We start from the raw sequence: 20,204 nt of genomic DNA, 5'->3' as shown, positions 1-20,204 counted from the left end.
AGTGTTTTGAACTGAGAGCACATAAATCCTAGAGCTATGAGATAACACCCTATACCTCACACCAGGAGAGGCAGAAGAATAAGTCTATAGAGACATATGGGTGAAGCACAAGTATGGAGAGAAGCAAAATCAGAGACTGAGAGAGAAAGAGAGTCTAAGACAGGGCTTGTCATGATTCATGGTGGTATTTCTGTTACTTTTCTTGCCATTTCTCAGGCTTGACAACACCCCCTGTGTTTGGAATCTGTGAGAAACACTGCATTCTTACAATGATTTTCTTCTCTTATTGCATGGTCTTGTCAGGAGACCACTGTCCACATGAGGAAACACTGCATTTGTTTCACTCAACAAATATTTCCTGAATGCTTACTATGTCCAGAGTACTGTGTTTTGTGCAGGGTGTAAACAAATGAGCAAAATAGACATGATGTGGAGCTCATCATCCGAAAGACAGAAATTAATCATGGTGGTTAGTAGAGGATATACAACCCTCGCCGTGGGCATAATGAAACACCTGACCTGGTCTCAAGGTATTGGAGGAAGCATTCCATGAGAAAGTGATGTTTCGGCTTAAGCTGTTGGGTGAAAAGTATGGAAGTAACAGGCTTCACCTGTGTGTGAATTAGAACCCAGCCAACCTTGCTTCCCAATAAAAATAGCAAATACTGCTGGTAAGGAAGCATATTAAACTGGTTTTCCTCAGATATTTTCACAGGTAATTTGTACAGTTTGAAGAACAAAAAATAAAACTAAATGTGGAAATATCATTTAAAATGAAAGCAACGAGCATTTGACCTATTTCCCACCTCCTCTCCCAGGGATTCATGATTCCAAGCACCCAAGAATTCCTTACAAACCCAGAGGTTAAAGTAACCTGAAAGGTGTTTAAGACAACTTATTTAGTAAAAACAATTTGACCTAAGCAGAGTTATTATCTCTTTATGTAGGATGAAAGGAAATCATAGAAAACTGAAGCTTGCCACATGGGACGTAGAGTAAGAATTAGATAGATTTTGTGTTTAAGGGAATTGGCTTCAACTTGATTAATCAGCTAATCAAATGTCTTTGTTTCATTTTAGTTTCCTTATCAACTCAAAGAAAAACTTTCAGAGGACATCATCTGTGTAAACACAGCAGTTCCAGGTGAGGAGAGAGCCTCCTCTCTGTGCATGACTCTTTGCTTAATTTTTTCCTTTTAATTATGGTTCAGCTAAAGGATCTATGCACATAATATTGTAATGAAACAGACTTAAATGCTAAGTAAGTATTATAATGAGCTAGGTAAGTGCAGGCAGAGAGTACGTCAGGCAGGAATAGCACAATGAAGGAGCCAAGACAGGAAGGAATGTCAAAGGTTGTTATATTTGGACAGAAAAGCATGAGGAGGAAGGGAAGAGAAATTGGAGAGATATGCAGAGGCCAGATTATGCAGGGTTTGAGGGCCATAATAAGACTCTGGAAATTTATCATAAAAGCTGTCCAAAGGCTTAAAGCGGGGAAATGTTACAATCAGATGTTCATTTTAAGTCAACAAATTAGATGGAGCAGCTATAAAAGTTTTTGTTAGAAAGTGACTGTGTTAGTGTGTGTGGACTAAGCTAGTCATGATGGCTAAAATAGAGAAAGGGGGAATGGATTTGAAAGAGATTTAAGAGGTATAATTTGTCGGTTTGGTGATTAATGTGCCCCCAAGAAAAGAGGAAAACTCAAAAAAGATGGTCGTATTGTAGGTGGTACCATTTGCTTTGATAGGAAACACTGGAGAGGGAGCAGGTTTGAGTCAAATTCACTTTTGTTCATACTGAGCTTGAAGTTCTTGTGAGATATCCAAAAGGAGGGGCTAAGTAGGCAGGTCAGGAACTCAAAAAACATATCTGGGTACAATTTTTAAATTTAATGCTTACTGGTGCATAGGTGATACTTGAAATAATGGATATATTTGAGATTCTTCAGATTGTACAAAGTCAGAAGAGAGGAAGCCTGAAATAGAGTCCCAGGTTGCTCCAAGTTTCAAGGGTCCAGGATAGAAGGAAGCTAATAAAGGAGCCCAAAAGTGAAATAATCACAGAATGGGCAAAAATCCAGTGGAGAACCCTGGTTGTTATGTCCAAAAATATTTTGTGAAACACATTTCCAAATAATCCCTGAGACTTTCTGAGGAATCTCAAGTTTCTCTTCCAACTACAGGGAAATACATGGATTGCGACAGATCAGCCGCCAGTCACCCACACGGCTAACTTTGTGGAAGAGTTGTGCTAGAACACAGCTCTGCTTTCTTTCAGTGGGGAGCTCTTTCTTTACAAACCACTCTTTAGTGGTTCTACTCAAAACTCTGTCAGAGTCAGTGAAAGAGGGTAACACTTTGGAAGAATGGAAATGCTAAATGCCAACTGGCAGAGAAGGTAGGCTTCAGAATTCCCAGTTTACGTTTGAGCTGTAGAGGGGTGTCCAGGAGGCTCTACAAGCTTCCCATGGTTGCCCAATGGCAGTGGAAGATTCAATTACTCCAGGAGCCAAGTTTAGGAAACCATGTGCCTGCAGTCCACCTGGCCACTAGAGGGCTCCAACCACACAGGTGATTGTTGCAGAGTTCCCAGGGCTTACAACAGTATGTTCAAAGGCTATCTGTGAAACTAATACACTTTTGTACATTTCAGTCATACAATAGAGTTAGTGTTAGAAACACTGACTGAGGGGAAAAAAATAGATGAAGTGATTATATTTCCCTCTGCTTGGAGGTCTTTTCCCAACTGCACATAATTTACATAGGTTGGCAACCTACAAAATTCTTTGTTAGCAAATTACAGTGTACAATTACTTCTTAATTCTGTTTGTCTTTGTTTCTTTATTCTCTTGTTCTTGTGAACGATTTCATCTTTCCTTCTTCATGAAGTTTGCAAAGAGAAAAAAAGAAATGAAGCTAAAGCAGAATACGGGAAATTCTGCACTTTTCCGACCCTGTCCTACTGGTCTATCACAAACACTTTCCCAAATGCTTCTTAACAAATATAATCATAATGTCAAGTTATTTTCAGAGTCCCGAATCAGGACTCATGCTTTAATAATGGATCACAAGTTTTTATTAAAGTGTGGTGTATGTCACCATACATTGCCCCCAAATTCCTCAAGGATAGGGCAACCACTTCAGAATGCACTAGAGTCAGAACTCATCTATTGTAGGCTTTAGAATAATTTTTTGAACGGCCTTGGGGCAAACTCAGGAGTGGGACTTCAGGAATTGTGACAGACAGCCCCGTCCTCTCCATCTCTGGCTATACCTACTGGCCTGACACCATGGGATTCCTGGGTTTAGAAGTTTGACTCTGGCTGCATATTCTTCTTTGCGCTCAGAAAGGTGGGTTCTCTAGGCTTGGCGTGAGATGAGTGTTTTCTGCTTTCTTTCACAATGAGTTGGTTCTACTTTGGAGCGAGAGTGTTTAAAATCCCCAGCAGACCTCCAGAGGGTTTACTCAGTATCAACTCACAGCTTCACGGACCCTTTTACCTTCAGGGAATTGCAGAGGGCACCACTCAAGATGACAGCTTTGTCTTATGTCCTGGACGATGCAAAATAAGTCGAATCCCATTTGGACTTGTATCACCAGCAGTGTGTAGGTGTAGAGAGTTACTATGTAGTCTCTTCCTTCATCTTTTCGTGATGAAACGGAATCATAATAGTCACATCAGACTACGATCTAGTGTCTGGATGAGCTCTATGTGTTCCTATCTGATGGATTTCTCCTTATTTTACCAACGTCGGGTCACTTAGGAGTACCATGTAGGACTTCCATATATGTCATTTTTGAACATATGTTATGGTACAAAGATAAATCATAAATACAAATGAATATATTACAGGGCTCGAACTGATTCATTGTATTAAGCTCCTCCCTAAACATGGTATTACACTACATTTGAGGCCATTTACAACATTTATAAAATGTATTTCACATCATTTTTTTGGCCAAAGATTAATCAGGCAGTTTACCTGATTTGTGGATCTAACTCTCCACAGTTTGCCTTTATCACTTGACACCACCTTTGGTCTGAGAAGTTTTGAAATAAACTGGAATACATAATCAGAGGAATCAAATATCTTCTAAAAGCCACTGCTGGGATACCTCCCAAGTGCTTCTCGATTGCCAACCGGAGCATTGTTCAAACAGTTGGAGGAACACCGAGGAGAAGAGTATTTTGTATAATTGTAACAGCAGGTGGATATCGCTTTACTAATTATAGTACAAAAACAGAATTTTAAAAACTGGCAAGAGCATCATGTCTTAAATATTTTTTATCTATTAAGAACTTTGCCGTTGGAATAATGGCATTCTAAGGGAGATTTCTCTGCACTCTCCTGTCTGTTTTACTTTCTTCTATCTTTTCCATCAATTCATCACAAACAAGTTCCAGAGTCACTGGTAAAGATGAAAATCGATGTTTTCGTTTATAACTCTGGTCTCACTTCTTCATAGAGTTATTGTTGGTTTTCAAGTGCAATTTGTTCGTGTAAGATGTGTAGGCTGTGAAGGAGAGGGAAACAGTGGGGAAGGAGAGAGGAAAGTTGGCAGGAAAGAGGAGGGGGTGGCAAGATACCAACCCAAGAAGCTTTTCTACTTGAAGAAAATGCTGTAGTCCTAACAGAAAATGAATCATATGTAAACAGGAATGACATCATAAATCATGTCTCTTCTTACTAATATCCAAAGCCACAGGGTCTGTCTGCTGCTGTATCTATTCTAAATCAAGCTCACGTGGAATATTCCACTGGCTTACTGTGCCAAAGAGTAAGAGAGAATCTGACAATAAGTACACATTGATTTGGTCAGTGGAATATATGCTCCCACAAAAATTGAGACAAATTGGTTGGTAATAAACTCTGGAATTATGCCATCTATAATTCTTTATGTTTCTATTAAATATTATGCATAGGTCCTTATGTTAGTTTCAATTCAACGTTATGGTGAACTACTGACTGTGTAGATCTGTTTGCCATGTGGGTTAAAGCCATCTGTTGAATATCAGGGATTATAATCAAGTGATTTGCCAAGAACTCCATCAGAGATGTGTCCTGCGCATTTTTCTGAGTTGAGAACACCACCTAAAGTATACTGACCTATAGTAGTATGTACAATAATGCATTTGAACTGGGGAACACAACGACCAGCCCTCCAGATTAAAGTGTCAGAAATATACAGCTATATTTCTCCTTTGTCATAATTTCAAATACAACTTCTCACATGCCGCTTTCAGGACTTGGAAATCCCAGCTCAAACTACCCATGGATTTGATTCCTTCATATTGCAGAACTCAAAGGGATGACTTAAGTTTTGGGTAGAGTATAAAGTGAGGAAGTATATATTCTTTAAAGACAAGTGAATACACTTTAGTGGGAATACTTTATAATTCAAAATTTTCCTGGACTAGAAAGCAATAGTATGACAGTTGAGATTGAGACTCAGTTTATATGGGACCAAGAACTGCTGTTTAATTTAGTCAGTAGTCCAGATGGTCCTTCTAGATATAAAATTTAGAAAACATATGTGATTTGCTATTTTTTTAAACCAATGTTTCACAATGCCATCATCTTGATGCAGCATGTGATCTGGACAGCAAAAATATTGTACTGAATAAGGCATTTTTGTGCCATGTTTGTTTAGAGTTGGCCACATGAAAAAAAATCTATTTCCTGCATGTAAATTTCTTGTATTTCTCTGATGTGCAACTGGGGTGTAAACATCTAGTCACATAATCATGTTTTAAAAATGAAATTTCATTGCACATACAGTTGTATGTCTGACTGGTTACTTAAGCATTATGTGGAGTGAGGAAGTTACTAGTTTTAAGTACACATTTTCTTGTTTTTACAGAAAGCAACTTGATGTGGTCTGAAATGAGGAAGAACTTTCTTTCAGCACAATCCTGAGCCTGTCATGAGGCGTGGCCATCCATCGCAGGGGGGTCTTGCAACAGGTTATGGTTCTCCTGAATTTTGTCTTCTGTTCAAAGGGAACACATACAGGTGATGTAAAGGCAGATTCTCCACCCAGCGAAGACAACCTTCTGCAAAACTGTCAAGGGGGTCACATGCCTTGAGACCACCCACCACCTTCTTTCCAGTGTGTCTTCTGTGCATCAACACCAGCTGAGCAACAGGCTCCTCATGGGCCACGATAGGATAGTCAGAAAGGAAAGGTGATCTAAGAACCCGCTCCTAGACAGGCTGGTGGAGGTTAGATCCGTTTGTTCCCAGAGGGAATAAGAGCTGTCTGGGAGAGGGCTATCCAAGACATGGATTCATGGAGGTCATGTACCTTCTTATATTACAGCTCCTGTTGTACTCTATCATCTTGTCCCCCAGCGGGCTATGATCTCACCACTGGCAGGGCCCATGTTTAGTCTTCTTGACATTTCTAGTATCAGCACAGGGTCAAGATTAAAGTGGGGGCTTCACTGGTATTTAACTCCATGAATGAATGAATGATCTCTCACCAGTTTCAGATAGAGATCTTAGTAATACCACCCTCTTATTTCGTGTTTTGCATCTGCTCCCTACTCTCATCCCAGTGTGAGCGCCTGGCAGAATCCATATCGCTATGTCACCCAAGGCTCACTTTGGCTATTTTCCTGGCCTGGGAAAGAATATGTCAGGAATGTGAAAAGGATGTTTTCTATTTCGTTGTCATTAGGAGTATATAGGCTAGTTTCCTTTTGAAAAGGAAAGAGAGATTGTATATGAATCTACATAACGGCCAAAAAAGTGTCGTGAAGGAAACGATTAAGTTTCTGACTTAATCTTCTTCATCTTACTACCCTTTGTTTTCTTTTTGATTCGATTTTTTTTTTTTTTGGTCATATAAAGTAGAAGTTGGCAAATTATGGCTCTTGGGCCAAATCTAACTTGGTGTCTGTTTTGTCAATAAAGTTTTGTTGGAACACAACCACTCCCATTTGTTTTCTCCCTACAATAGCAAATCTGGGTAGTTACCATGGAGACCCTAAATGCCTCCAGAGCCTAAAATATTTCCTATTTGGCCCTTTAAAAGACATGTTTGCCAACCCCTGATATACAGTAAATACAGTGTCAAACGTCATCTAAAATATAAAAGCATTGCTTTGTTTAATTTCTTTGATCTTTTAAAAAAATTTTTTTCTCAAGTTTTTGTTTAAATTCCAGTAGGTTAAAATACAGTGTAATAGTTGCAGGTGTACAATTTAGTGATTCGACACTCAGGTACAGTACTTGGTGTTCATCACAAGTTCCTGCCTTAACTCCATTAGTTATCCAACATGTACTCCCACCCACTTCCCCTCTAATAAACATCAGTTTATTTTCTGATAGTTAAAGGTTTGTTTTCTGCTCTGCCTCTCATTTTCTGCCCTATTTTCTTTTGTGTTGTTTCTTAAATTCCACAAATGAGTGAAAACATATGGTATTTCCCTTTCTCTGACTGACTTACTTCACTTACCATAATACCCTCTCACTCTATCCACGTTGGTGCAAATGACAAGATTTCATTTTTTATAGCTGAGTAATATTCCACGGTATACTGTGTATATACCACCTCTTATTTTTTTTTATTATTTGTTAAAAATATAATTTATTGTCAAGTTAGCTAACATACAGTGTACACAGTGTGCTCTTGGCTTCAAGAGTAAATCCTGTGATTCTACGCTTACATACAACACCCAGTGCCCTCCTCCATGCCCGGCACCCATTTTCCCCTTCCTCCTTCCCCCTTCCATCAACCCTCAGTTTGTTCTCTGTATTTAAGAGTCTCTTAAGGTTTGGGGCACCTGGGTGGTTCAGTTGGTTAAGCGTCTGACTTCGGCTCGAGTCATATTCTTGTGGTTCGTGAGTTCGAGCCCCTCGTCCAGTTCTGTGCTGACAGCTCAGAGCCTGGGGCCTGCTTTGGATTCTGTGTCTCCGTCTCTCTCTGTCCCTCCCCTGCTCACACTCTGTCTCTCTCTCTCTCTCAAAAATAAATAAACACGAAAAAAATTTTTTTAAAAAAAGAGTCTCTTATGGTTTGCCTCCCTCTCTGTTTGAAACTATTTTTTCCCCTTCCCTTCCCCCATGGTCTTCTGTTAAGTTTCTCAAGTTCCACATATGAGTGAAAACATATGATATCTGTCTTTCTCTGACTGGCTTATTTCACTTAGCATAATACCCTCCAGTTCCATCCACGTTGTTGCAAATGGCAGGATTGCATTCTTTCTCATTGCCAAGTAGTATTCCTTTGTATATATAAACCACATATTCTTTATCCATTCATCAGTTGATGGACATTTGGGCCCTTTCCATAATTTGGCTATTGTTGATATCATCTTTGATCTTTTCAAGGAAGGTTTCACACCAAAGTGAAATGTTTATTGAGTGAAGGCTCAGGTAGCCCATGATCAAATCTTTAAAAAAAAATTTTTTTTTAACATTTATTTATTTTTGAGAGACACAGAGAGACAGAGCATGAGCAGGGGAGGGACAGAGAGAGAGGGAGACACTTAGAATATGGAAGCAGACCCCAGGCTCTGAGCTGTCAGCACCAAGCCCAAAGCTGGGCTCTAACTCAGGAATCGTGAGACCGTGACCTAGGCCGGAAGTCGGACGCTTGACCGACCGGGCCACCCAGGCGCCCCAGCCCATGATCAAATCTTAATCCCACTTCTTGTAATCTTTATGACCTCACACAGACAGCAATGTCTGCTCAGCCCTCTTCTGAGGGAACCCGCTGCAGGCAGCATCGCTGGCTGGCGGCCTCCACATACTGTGCCTTTGGATCTAGCACCACACTGGTACCGAGGGGGCACTTCCCTCAGGTGGCTCCCAGCCAACAACTGTACATGACAGGGTTAACGGTGCCTGACCCAGGAATCTTCCAGTGAACATGTTTACTTGGGGGCATCCCGCTGGTCTGGTAGAAGCTTTCCAAACTCTGCTGTAGCTTGGGTTCTTCCTACTCAGTCTCACCTTTCTTCTCTTCTTTCTCACTGTCCAGCCCACGTTGTGAACTGAAGATTCTCCATGGCCGCTCTGGCTCTTTTCTTGTTGTTTCTCACAGGCATTTCCTCAATAAATCATTTGCACATCTAAGCCTGTCTCAGCTTCTGCTTCTTGGAGAACCCAAACAGAAACATGACCCCCCCCCACCCCACCCGGGGCTTTAATTTCCTCATTTATTAATGAAGGCTAAAAATGATAACTACATCACAGAATTTTCATAACGATTAAGTAAATAATGTAAGCAACATTTTGGGCACAGGTTGGGTGCAGTTCTTGGCGCCCATGCACGTATAGCTTCTACAACCATGGGCTTGGGGATGGCCACTGGCCAGTTCTGACTGCTTGGCCCCTCCTTGCCTCTTTTCCACCATGTGGTGACTGCTCTCTGAACCTTGTGGGCATGGACATTCTTTCCTCTCTCTCAAAGTCCTTTCAAAATTAACAATGAGTCTTTTCAGTGAGCACAGCACCCTGACACAACTGACATGCATGAAATGTTTTCTGACTTACATGGCACACACTTCCATTAATCTGGTCGCAGATACTTGTGTGTCTAAACAAACAATAAATAGGAATTCAAGGAAACTTCTCATCTCACCCCCTATATGTGTGTGTGTGTGTGTGTGTGTGTGTATACATATACATATATATATATATATATATATATATATATATAGTGTTGTTGTTGTTTAATTACTTTTTCTTTTTTAAGCAGTAGAACTAACAACATGGAGGGTGGAGTAATTTAGGACTGAAAGTGCAGTCCTGTCCTGGAACTAACTCCTGATAGTAACTTTGATGACACATTTCCCGAGACCCAACAGCGACACTCTTGGGCCTACCAAGAACATCCTTAAGCTTGTAGTTTTAAACCGTGAAATCCCATGCCCCCTTTTACAGTTAATCGTAGCAAAAAAAAAAAAAAAAAATGTTTGAAGCCTTGACAAAGGGTGGTTGAATATCCCAGGTAAATGAAGGGAAAATTTGCTTTTCTCCACACCAGGACAGCGTACTGGAGAGGTAGCCTGCTCCAGGAGTCTCTGCCCTCCCCTATTTTCCCTTCTTCACACTCAGGTTGGAATAGAACCCAAGGATTGTGCCTTACTACCCTATCCTTTGCCAAAGGCAACTCAGCAATCAAGTAGGGGCAGTAGCATTGCTGAGAATTGACAAAAAATTTGGAATAATGTGACCTAGAGGTTAAAGGAAGTCACCAAAATATGCCTCATGACATTTTTTTTTTACAGAAGAACTTATGTCATTAACTGGTAAATGTTATAGTCAGGCTGATAGTATAGAACAGACATACCAACTGTATAATACATAGTATATATACTGAGATGTTAAAATGTATTCTATGTTCCTAGCTCACCTCTAAGCAAAAATAGAAATGGTCATAATTAAGAATTTGTGTCTGTTTCCCTTCCATAGATCAGTATCTCATGGTAGACCTTATTTTTGGTAAGGTGGTTCACCAGGCATTTGTTTGTCGGAACTGCTTATTACATTTGTTTAAAATTCAAAAGCTCTTTTAAAGTTCTGATTTAAAACAGATTGTCCAGCTTTACCTCCCCCAGCCTCCCTTAGCCCTTATAACCCTTTGGATCTATCTCAGTTGGCTGAAAGTTCCTTGCATATACTCCTAAATGTTCCAACTCCATCATCTCATCTCTCACCATGGCCTCCATGAGTTCCAGGAGCAGCAGTATGCTTCATCGAACATGCCAGGAACTATTTACTTCTGGGGCTCACATGTGAAGCTTTCTCTGCTGGAGAACCCTTTGTCTCTCCCATTCTTTTTCACTCTTATCCCCACACCCCCCCACCACCTCTGGCTGAATAACATTTCCTTATTTCCTTGTCCTTCCTGACTCCATTCAGTTATCACTTCCTTTGAACAGCTTTTTCCAACCCTCTACAATGAATCAGAGTTTACTTGGTCAGCAAACTCTGGCTAAATCCCATTTGCCACTTGTTTTTGTAAAGAGAGTTTTATTAGAACACAACTATCACCATTAGTTTATATATTGTTTATTTCTGCTTTTTTGCTACAGTGATAGAGTTGAATAGTTAAGACAGAGACCATATGGTTAGCAAAGCTGAAATATTCATTCTCTGGCCATTTACAGAAAATGGTTGCCAATCTGTGGTTCATACCTTTTGGAAGCTAGGTGTCTTTGAGTTGGAAACATGCAAAAATATGAACCTGTACATTCTTATTGTGATAATAATTATATAACATAATATAAAATTTGGCATTTTAACTATTTTTGAATGTACAGTTCTGTGACATTAAGTATTTTCACATATTTGTGCAGCTATCACTGCCATCAATATTCAGAACTTTCTCCTTTCTTAAAATTGAAACCCCTTACTCATTAACCCTGGCAATTATTGTTCTGCTATGTTTATGAGTTTGACTATTTTATATACTTCATAGAAGTAAAATCATATAACAGTTTTCCCTCTGTGACTAACTTTTCATTTAGCATAGTGCCCTCAGGGTTCACTCATGTCATAGAATATGACAGAATTCCTTCCTTTTTTTAGGCTGACCAATATTCCACCATCTGTAAATACCACATTTTCTTATCCATTAATCCACCAATTAACAGTTTGGTTGCTTACACCTTCAGGCAATTGTGAATGATGCTGCTATGAAAATGGGTGTACAAATGTCTATGTCTGTCTGATTGTTTTGAGTAGTTACCTAGAAGTAGAATTGCCGATACATATGGTAATTATATTATTAATTTTTTAAAGAATTTCCATACGATTTTCCAAAATGGCTACATGAGTTTACATTCCCACCAACAGTGCATAGTTTTCCAATTTCTCTACATCCTTGCCAGTACTAACTTTCTTTCTTTCTTTCTTTCTTTCTTTCTTTCTTTCTTTCTTTCTTTTTCATAATAGTCATCCTAATGGGTATGAAGTGGTATGTTATTGTGGTTTTGAAATGCATTTTCCCAAAGATCAGTAATGTTGAACATCTTTTCATATGCTCATTGGCCATTTGTTTATCTTTTTTGGGGGAAATGTTTATTCATGCTCTTTGCCCAATTTTTACCTGGGTTGTTGTTGTTGAGTTGTGAAGTTCTTTATATATTTTGGATAACAGCCCCTTATTAGATATATGACTTGCAAATCTTCTCTCCTATGCTGAGGGCTGCCTTTTCATTCTGTTGATAGTCTCCAAAATCTCTTAATGTAGTTCAGTTTATCAATTTTCTTTCATCTTTTTGGTGTCATTCCCAAGAAATAATCGCCAAATCCAACATCATAAAGCTTTCTCTCTCTGTAAGAGTTTTATAGTTTTTGCTCTTGCATTTAGGACTTTGATCCAGTTTGAGTTAATTTTTGTATATGATACAAGGTAAGGGTCCAACTTCATTCTTTTGCCAAATGGATACCTAGTTTTCCCAGCACAATTTGTTGAAAAGACCATCCTTTCCCCATTGTATGTCAAGACTCTCTTGGCACCCTTATCAAAAATCATTTGACCATATACGTGAGAGCTTATTTCTGGGTCCTGTGTTCAAGTCCATTGGTCCTTATGGCTGTCTTTACACCAGTATGACACTGTTTTTTCTTACTTTAGTTTATAGTAAGTTTTGAAATCAGGAAGTTGTGGTGAGACCTCCAATTTGGGTCTTCTTCTTAAAGATGGTTTGGGGTGTTTGGGGTCTCTTGAGATTCCCTATGAATTTTAGGATGGATTTTTCTATTTCTGTAAAAAAAAAATGGCTTTGGATCCAATGTACTTTTCTGAGAGATCATCTACTACATAAACCAAAATCTTTCCTCTTTTCTTGCCTGCTGTTGTAACTTGAATGTTTTCTTTTGTTCTGCTTCTTTCTTGCCCTATCAGAGTAAAGATCTTTTTATTTGCATACAGTGTATTCCCTGTGCCTTACCTTGTCTAAATTAAAGGGGTGAACACAAGAAATAAGGTTGGCATCACTTACCTTGGGCAGCTACTTAGTGGGGTCAGTATTACTCTTTGGAAGCTTTTGCCTTCTTTCTGTGCAGAGAGACCATAAGCCTGAGCACCCCACATTTCTGTGTGCTCCTGGATGGGTCATGAGAAATTCTCACTCATGGCTCATATAAACATGGTCATATGGCTAATAATGCTTATGTGTGGCTGGTAGGAACACAGCTGGAAAACATAAAGATTCAGCCTTTCTCTGCCAACTGGATTTTAATGACCAAACCACAGAGGTTTGGACCATTTAAATAAAATAGGACAAATGGAAGAAAAATCTAATATCCTTACAAAAAAAACCCACCAAACAACAACAACAAAAAAAACCCCCACGTGATTTGTAATCTGCAGGACTGTAAAACCAGTGTTATAGTTGAGAGGAAAAAAGTGGAAACTTTTCTTGGATATGCACAGCAGCCACTATTTGGAGTTTCAGCGTTTGACCCAATAAACTGCATTATTAAAAATTTGCAGGCAGAAATCTCTTCCTTTTTCCTTTTGGAGGTTTGGTTTGGTTTTATTTTTTTAGCTGCCTTCCAAAAGGAATTCCAGAATTTTTTTTTTTTTTGACAATTTTATCATTTCTGACTTAAGCCTGTTGCAAATCTCTTTGAAACAACTAGGCCCAAGGGTGGCTGAGGCAGCTGCCTGAATTCCACGCAAATGTAAAAAGTCTCTTCCATTTTAAGTGCTATACTTTGGCGTAATAGAATCCAGATGCTTAAACCATTCAAAGATTACCTTTTACAGTGTGAACAGAAGCATGAATGTAAGTGTTATGTTAGAATGTAGTTAGATTCCAATTGTTACTAAGCTTTTTGAGTGCAACCTCTGAAGGAGAGTTGAGGCAAAGAAGCCTAGGAAAAAGGGTACTAAAAAAGTGGGTCCAGGGATGTCTTATCATGCAATCACTGGAGAGTCATAATTAGATTAAAGGCTGCACAATGTATGTAATTAACAGCAAGAGGGACCAGGAGACTCCTTCTGAGAGAGCTAGAGTAACTGAGCAAGCGGGAGCCAGATTTCTTCTCTCATAGAATTCAACTAATTCCCATTATGAGGTGAAACTGAGTCCCCACAACTCAAGACGTTGTCAGCTACTGTAACTTATCTTTACTTCCCAGTGGAGTGATGAGGGAGGTGTCCTATTTTTTCTCACATGCCCTACATGGTGTGCAGAGGAGCTCTCAAAGTCTTGCAACCTACCATTTAATTTATCCTTGATATGCTTGTGCATGCCCTGGCTTCATATCCATGTTCGGTGATGTCTGTGCACACACGCCAATGTTCAACAGCACCCAACTGTCATGTCAGAATGAGTGACTCACTTTTCAGCCATCAGAATGCCTGATGGTTAAACAATAGGTGAACCCGAAGTATAGCCAATGTAAATGTTTGCATGGCACAAATTGCCTAATTATTTTTGCATTTAGGACAATGTTCGGGGCACAGCTTGCCAATTCTTGGTGATCAGTCCATGAAGGGTAGAGCTGATTACTTTTCTGAACAAATATGGATAGGAATCATTTTGGTTATTTTATATTTTCAGGCATCATCAAAGGGCATTCACTATGCAACCACTGCATGTGAAATTCCTTTGGATATCTCAGAATCGAGAGCTCATACGGGAAACTAAAGAAGACAAATTCTACTAATGGCCAAAGAAGGTGGCCTTCTGAGCTGAGAGATTTCTGTTGAGATCCTAGTGACTTCACCTGGGGATCTAGGTTTCCTTATTTGGAAAGTGAGGAAGTTGGACAAGATTTCTAGGTTCTCATCTAATATTTTATGTTTCTGAAATCCTCAAATCAGGACAGACTTTCTGTATAAGAAGTGTTTCTTTTATAAATATGATTACAAAGTTTCCCTGTCCCAGAACCTTTATGCTCTTACCATTTGACCTGTTGTGCTGCTTGAAATTTGGTCAGGAGAGTAGTTCTTTGGAATAAAATAGGTATTGTGTCTTCAGAAGTTTTTTTTTTTTTTTTTTAATTTTTTTTCAACATTTATTTATTTTTGGGACAGAGAGAGACAGAGCATGAACGGGGGAGGGGCAGAGAGAGAGGGAGACACAGAATCGGAAACAGGTTCCAGGCTCCGAGCCATCAGCCCAGAGCCCGACGCAGGGCTCGAACTCACGGACCGCGAGATCGTGACCTGGCTGAAGTCGGATGCTTAACCGACTGCGCCACCCAGGCGCCCTGTCTTCAGAAGTTTTGATTGAAAATGCAATTGTGCTATGCAGGTAGGGTAGCAGAATCATTATCTCCTACTAAAATGTTAATATGGAACTGGATTTTCAGAGACTGGAACTTAGGAACCATGTGTAGGGGTATTCAAAGAACAGGGATATTGATGGGAAGACCAGATAGTTAGCTTCAGAGAGAGGGGTGGGAGGAGCCTGGGAAAGTGGGAGTACATTAAAATTATTTATTATTATTACTGTTGTTGAGAAATTTGTTGTGAATTAAATAGTACCCATCCAAAGACACACAAAAAGTTACTGATAGGATGTTTTTCACTAGTCAGCGACTTTGTTTTGTTCTCAGGAATAGCAGTAGAAATTTACATCCCTCAGACCTTGAAGACGGCAGTCCTTCCTTCTATATGGTGATTTCTGTACTATCTGAGGAAGGCTATTCTTTCCTAAGGGATGCCAAGGGCAAGTGTTTGGTGGAGACCAAAAACTGGTAGGGAGACAAACAGTGAGGGTCCATGAATCCTGCCTCTTTTTGGTGCCCTTGAGTTGTGGCTCCAGGTAATGCATATCCGCAGTTCAGTCCTGCAAAAAAAGACAGAGGTAAGGGAACACATGTTACACCTTTTGGTTGACCAACGCTTTTCTGCCCAGAACTGTTCTAGGTGTTTTGCAGTATGTTTTTAAGGTCCAGAAAAATTAAGTAATCTGTCTAGGATGATAGAGCCAGGAGCTGATAGAATCATTAATTGACCATGTTATTACTTACACATATGAAAGTTAGATTATATGGGAAGGAATTGTATTCTATACTTCTCATTACTAGAAGCCTGAGAGAGAGAGAGGCCAGGACGTTAGAGTGGACACCTGTCTTAGTTGAAACCTAATTTATTGGCCCTTTATTTTAAGTGCTTGGAAAAGTTAGCAAGGACATCCTTCATTAGTGAAGAAGTCCGTCTGCTGGGAGTTAATCCCTATGGAGAAGCTCAGAAGGATGGGTGTTGGAAATTATTGCTTCTCTGAACTCCAAATAGCCATGGCATTATTTCTTTAAAGCACAGATCTAAGAGGCTGGTCACTTTCACAGAAGTGTGTTACTGACTTTAGACTCAAGACTCTTCACAATTTGACCCCAAAGCAATTTCCAAATCTCATTTCCAGGTTTCCCTCTGACGGTACTTCTTGATGGTGCTTGGTATTTTCAAGCTCCCTTATGTGATGGGACAAAAAGGTTTAATTTGTGGGAGTCCACAGCCTTCCTGCAGAGAGCAGACTTAATACCACTTCCTTCCCCCAATTTTGGAGGATTACTCTGTTTCTGAATTTGTGGAATGCAGAATTGGGATATAGGGCAATAAACAATTGCATCAAAGTGGTTGGAAGAAAGGAGGGTGGAGAGAAAGGTCCAAGTCACCCGAGTCAGGTCTGAGGAGAAAAGGAACCAGAGCTAAAGAGAGTCAACATTCAGGTCTGAGGAGAAAAGGAACCAGAGCTAAAGAGAGTCAACATTCACAGGTCTTCGAGTGAGGTGGAGTGAAGAAAATGAAATAGTGAGGGTGGGGTGGAATGGATGAGAGAGACAGAATGCTTCTCAGGAGGAGAATGGGAGCTTCTTCAAGCGTAAGGAGCTGGACAACGGGGCAACCCAGCGATGGTTGCTGTGGCCAAGCACTCGATCTCCTTTAAGGTTCATTTAGAACTGCAAGCCAAGATGAAAATTGCTACTCCTAGCATGCCCTTCTGAATGTGACTCCTCCCGGGACCGGGCCACTGAGTCATAGCTGCAATAGAACCACACTTGCCATTGCTTATGCCTTTGCTTGGCATGAAATACCTTTTTTTCCCCACACAATAGTTTGCTTTCCCTTCATGAAAATGTTCAAATGTTCATTCTCTTCATGGCGTAGTTCGCATTATGCATTGTTCTTCCTCAGTCCAAGCGATCCCTCTTTCCTGAGCACTCTAGACGCACTTTTTTAAATGTTTTTTTTTTTGACAGAGAGATCGTGTGTGCACTTCTGCACATGCACAAGTGGGGGAGGGGCAGAAAGAGAGGGAGACAGGATCCCAATGGCTTTGTGTTGAGAGCGGAGAGCCGGATGGGGGGGCTGAACTCCCAAACCCCCAAGATCATGACCTGAGCCGAAGTTGGATGCTTAACCAACTGGGCCACCGAGGTGCACCAAAAAGTACTTTCTAAAGTACTTACTGCAGTTTGGTTATATGTGGGGGATATATTTGTCTTCTTCTTATGCCTTGGTTTGATCAGGTTTATGTCCCTAATACTTCGCAAGGGGCTGTTAATTTTGCATGTGACTGGGATATACGTCACCAAATTAAATAAATCTGCATTCAGTCTGGTCCCAATCAATGCAGATATTCAAGTTTGTCCTGTACACTGGTTTTGATGTACTCACATTCGTATACAAGGTTTAAGACATTTTACACAACTGGAATAAAAAGCGTTAGTAGAATTCTACTTTTATTGATTTTTTCATTCTATACACAAGCAGATAGAATGCTGATGTGACAATTTATAAGTCCGAAGCAGTCTTTTTATTTTCTCTGTTTCATACGTGTCTGAGTCTGTCATTTGGGAAGGTTATGTAAAAGAAACAAAAAAGAATGTTTAAAAAATATTGTCAATATTTTCTCATTTTATGTGGTTTCATTATTAAGGAGATTCGTCTGCCCACTCTTGTTCAAAGTTAAATGAGCCTGCTCAAATTCTTTTGGGGCTTAAGTGGAATATAAAGAAAGAAAGAAAGAAAGAGCACACTCTCTGTTCTTGCTTGGAAAAATATTTGTGTGGTACCAGGTTTGTGATAGTAAACTGAAGTGATTCACCAGATCATTATAGTTTCTGCTATCCAAACTCTGCTTTTCCTTTAATGATGCAAATACTTCAGGATTGTTACAGTTTGAATTACACACATGATTGCTTCCATTCTACTCTTTATTTGGAATGATTGAAAATCTTGTCTTTGGGATGACAGCAAACATGGTGGTTTAGCCAACAACCTTAATCCCACGTCTTCTTGCTGACAAAGCCCTTCAACTCCCCATCCCCACCCCATGTTTTTACTTGGCAATCTACCCCTTTCCCACTAGACTTACAATGAGCAGCTCTCTCCAAATTAAGGGGTGAAGCTAAATTGGATATGCCGATAATAATTGACCTCAATATGAGTATGGGTCAGAGATAAAACTCTGGTCAAGGGGACACGGGGAGAGTGTTCCGGAGGGCATTTGGGAAGGGTTTCCCTTACCTCCAAGTAAAGGGAAGAAAGGGAAGAATCTATCTCTACACATTATAGTGCCTGTTTTTGACACTGGGAATAGCCAAAGAATAAAGCTGATATGCTGAGGATTTCAGAACAAAAATAAGGAAAGAACTTGCATCCTTGGTATTGTCTTTGATCACCAAATTATGCAGTCCTAGGGTCGTCCCACCTTAGCACTTACTGCTAGGTGGAATGAAGAACGTACTTTATTATCTAAGGCAGATAGACTTCTTATGTTTCTATTATTTACTGCCCAAGGTACGTTAACTGACCTAGAAAAAGAAGGATATAGAAGAAGAAGAAAGATACAGTTCATTTCTCAGCTTGTAATTTAATAAGAGAGAGTAAATCCAAAAAGGAAATGAAAGAAGAAAAAACATGAAGTCATAGATCAAGTAGAGGATCTTAGCTATTTTCGTCCATCTTTGTCCGTCTGGTGAAGTTTATGTCCTTTTCAGACAAATACTTTTAAATAAAATAATAGGCCCCCCAAAATATTATATCTTAAAAGTTCTTCAGATTCAGAACCCTAGAAGGATATGACACTTAGCATTCTTTTCCGTGGAATTAGGCTCTCAGAATCAGCATGTCTTATGTACTCAGCCCCAGCGCCAACTAGTTCAACGGATACAAATGAAAAGTTCAGTCAAACCAATGATCTTGTATTTCAACCTTATAATAAATTTAACTTTAAAAAAATGAACTGTGGGGCTCCTGGGTGGCTCAGTTGGTTAAGTGTCCGACTTTGGCTCAGGTCATGATCTCATGGTTCGTGGGTTTGAGTCCCGTGACAGGCTCCACTCTGACAGCACAGAGCCTGCTTGAGACTCTCTTTCTCCCTCTCTCTCTGCCCCTCCCCTACTCATACTTTCTCTCTCTCTCAAAATAAAAAAAAATAAACTTAAAAAAAAATGAACTGAATTTAAAGAAGTTGTTTTCCTATACACACATTACCAAAGTCATCACTAAGTGACACAAAGTCATTTTATTTTCCAATTTTTGTGGATATAACATTCACAAAGGAAGGGTCCTATCCTCCACTTTAACTTGAAGAGCTGGGTATAGTGTGTATTATTGGTTCCAAGTATATGCTATCTGTCCTCCTGTATTCATGAGACCCATCCATGCAGGTTCCTTCCCTGGTCCTCTTTCTGTGGTGACGTTGTACTTCCTGCCCGGTGATATCAAACTTGGTCATATGACTTGATTTGGCCAACAGAACATGAGCAGGACTGATGCCTACCATCTCCCAGCTGATGCTTTAGAGTACCATGGTTACACCATTATTTTTTTCCTCTGTTGTGAGAATGTGGTATACCAGATGGCATCACTCCTTTAGCCTGGGTCCTAGAATGATGAAAACACATAAAACAGAAACCGGTCCAAGGATGAAAGGTCACATGAGCAAGAAATACACTTTTGTGGTTGTAAGTTACTTAGATTTCAGAGTTATTGCCAAAACAAAACTTCATGAAAAATAATTAATACAAGTTGATGTTTACGGGGAGTCTTTCTGATTTCTTTACAGTGGTCCTCTTTTTTATTATATTTGGAACTTTGTCATATTTATAACTCCTTTTTAATATCAGATTTATTGTTTATCAAACTACAACACATGGCAAACATTTATACATTCATTATCATTTGCAAATTTTTTGGGTAAGATTTCTTTTCTTCTTGCTGGCACGTTAGCGAGTTGTGCAGGTATTGCCTTTATTAGATAGGATATGAGTGAGT

The sequence above is a fragment of the Prionailurus viverrinus genome, chromosome F1 (assembly GCF_022837055.1).
Source record: "Prionailurus viverrinus isolate Anna chromosome F1, UM_Priviv_1.0, whole genome shotgun sequence".
NCBI lineage: Eukaryota > Metazoa > Chordata > Mammalia > Carnivora > Felidae > Prionailurus > Prionailurus viverrinus.
Note: the sequence above shows the minus strand (reverse complement) of the source record.